The following is a 3072-nucleotide window of genomic DNA, read 5'->3' as shown; positions in this document are numbered from 1 at the left end:
GCATGTTTGGTTGTTTAACTGATTGGTTGGGTGGATGGTTCCTTGTAGGTAGAGTGCACTCTACTGTTGGGAGTGCAAGAGTGTGCAAGCTTGCAACACAAACCAATACTGTGCTCAAATTCTAATAAAAAGAACATACATGACAGCTCTGTTTAAGAAACACCAAAATGAGATTTTTCCGACAGCACAGTGTTTATCACTGTCTGCGACCCTTTCTAGGCATATGTAGGTCAGCAACGAAGGGTGCTGTCAAACAGCAACAAAGTTGTGTGAGGAAAGTAATGGGGATGTTCTGTTTTATTTTGTTGCTCCTAGAGGTGCTTTTCCATCTTACATTACAAAAATCAGTGCCACACTAAACATGACATTGGAGCTCCTGGTGTTTTTAAATTTGTGTTCAAAAAGTCACATTGGCTGCCTTGATTTGGATGAGAAATATATGGAGATTTAACCATTCTCCCCATGCTGATTCCTTAACACAGATCTTGTAGGTACCCATATGGAGTACAGGAATTTTGCTGTCAGAGGCAAAGAACAAGATGGTACCTCTCTTCCCATTCCATGTGCAGAAATCACCTAATTGGTCTAGCTCATAAATCTTACTTCAACACTGCTGACATGATAATGACCACCAGCATCAGCCTAGTTTAGGGGAACCAGAACATACACAGCTCTGTCCTGTGTCCTGAGAAGAATAGCAGTCTAGGAAGGACAACCAAGTGGATGTCACAGCTGCTCCCATGTACCCTTGCCTAAGAGTAGGGCCGGCCCTGGCAGTTGAAGTAGAAGCAGGTCTCTCTACATGTTTCTCAGTGTGAAGCACAGGAAAGGTCTCTGCTTTCCATAAATGGCAACACATTTGACATGTGGGTTTGAAGGGAAGGGAGTTGGAGAAAGCATTATAGTACTGTTCCTATGCAGAGCCCGATTCACAGCCTACTCTCAGCATGTTGAAGGGCTGGGTTGTATGCCCTTTCTACAACAGGGTGGAAGCCATGTGGAAGGTCTTTTGCTGCAGTTACTATTGCAGATATTGATACTGTGCAGCATGAAGCAACTGGATGCATAAAAACTGATTCCTTTTGGAATAAAACATTGTCCAGACCCATGAGATATTATCCAAAGCTTTACTTGCAGAACCTCTTCAAGCGGGCTGCGCATGCAAGGTTTGTTTGTGCCAGCATTGGCATCCTTGTGTCTCTGGAGGTGGAAGTGATGCCAGTTCTAGTTCAGCTTCCAATTCACTCTCAGTTGCCTCCCCCAAAGGAAGACGCTCCTCCCTGGCAGGAAGAGGCAGCTCCCCAGCACCAGGTGTTGGGGTGACTAGGGGTGCTGGATATCACTGGGGCGGCAGACTCCACTGCCAACCCAGTTTGCCCCACCCCTGAATCAAGCTCTCTAGTCCTGGGCTTGGACATTTCTTGGGGTCCCAATTTCACCTTCCCCATCCTGATAGGACCTTCCTCAGGATCATCCAGCTCCAGCTCCCTCAGCTCCTCCCATTGCTCCTCAGGAGCCAACCATCCCTTCTATGACATCTCCATAGGCCTCATGCCAGTCACTGTCAACCAGTATTGACAACACTGAGCTAGATAAACCAATAATATGATTCAGTATAACACTGCTTTCAATGTTCCTGTGTTCCTGAGAGCAAGATGTGCTGCCATCAAAAGGTTGCTCAGCCCACTCATATGACCAGCATTATTTTTCTTAGCTGTATGTAGCAGAATTCCAGCTCCATCAATAGTGCTGCTTCTTCCCCTTTGTCGCTTCCAAAGCCACTCATCTCTGCATTCTCCCCCACTTGACTTCTCCTGCCTGCTTTTCATTTCTCTTACATTCTGCACCTTCCTCTTTACAAGGCTAAAGTTGTCAAAAATAGAACTAGGTTGCGAGGCCTAAAAATAAAAATCCCAAATAGAGGCGCATATGTGCAAGGATTTTTCAGAAATGAATGCTCCGTTAAATGCCAGGTGGTTTGAACTATCTTAAAATAAAAATTAGAGCTAATCTGAAGTGCTTGTTTTGTATCACTTCTCACCTAAACTTCTGGGAGGGTGAAAAGCAGACTTGTAGAACATCTATGAAAGTGAAGCCAATTTGATATGTATTTCTCAGATTCTTAAGGAAGTTCCAGTTAAGTACCAAAACCATGCATCTCTGTTCTAGGTGACAAAATATAGAGGGAAGGCATAAGCTTGCGCATTCTGGATCAGAGGTTTCGATTTTAACAGGTGCTAGTAGATATATTTATGTATAATTGAACTGACTCTGGTGTGCATCTGTAATCCTGCCCACGGGCACAATTTCAAGGTGGGTGGTGTGGTGGTGGCAGCGGTGGCATGATGGGGGTGAGTGTCCTGGATAGAAAAAGTTGGAGCATCTGGGACTAGCCTCTTCTTTTCCTATTATTTCATCTGTTGAGTTCCATAAAATGTAAATAATAGGTGGCATTATCACTTAGTCTCTTTTTGGAAACCTAGCTTATTTTTCAATGATTTATAAGCCACCTGACACAATGGGTGTCATCAGGATAGGACTTTGAGGCAGGCGCCCAGGGCCCTATTCAGCAGAAGAAGCTGGTGAACTTCCAAATGCGGCAGGGCGACCTTTCCAAATGTTGAAGGAAGTCAAGTGAATGCACGTTATCTTTTAAACTGGGGAGAGGAGTCCTAAGGCTGTTACACCCAGAATTCAAAATTGCCCGACTGCAACACTGACCCTACAACAATAGTTCTCTGGTCAGCATATAGGATCAAGCAACAGCAAGACCCATTGCTGAATGATAGGGCATCTGTTTTGCATGCATAAGGTCTCAAGCACAATCTCTCTCTCTCTCTCTCTCTCTCTCTCTCTCTCTCTCTCTCTCTCTCTCTCTTTCTCCAGTGGCTTCCCACTGGAGTAGGGATAGCACAAGCCCTGTGAGAGCCCAGAGACCAGCAGAAGGGGCAGAGAGAACAGGCCCTTAATAAATCTGTTCTTTAATGCAGTGTTTCCCAACCTTGTGCCTCCAGCTGTTTTTGAACTACAACTCCCATCATCCCTGACTAGCAAGACCAGTGGCAAGGGATG

This window comes from Podarcis muralis, chromosome 3, assembly GCF_964188315.1.
Source record: "Podarcis muralis chromosome 3, rPodMur119.hap1.1, whole genome shotgun sequence".
Classification (NCBI taxonomy): Eukaryota; Metazoa; Chordata; class Lepidosauria; order Squamata; family Lacertidae; genus Podarcis; species Podarcis muralis.
This window is presented reverse-complemented; position numbering follows the sequence as displayed.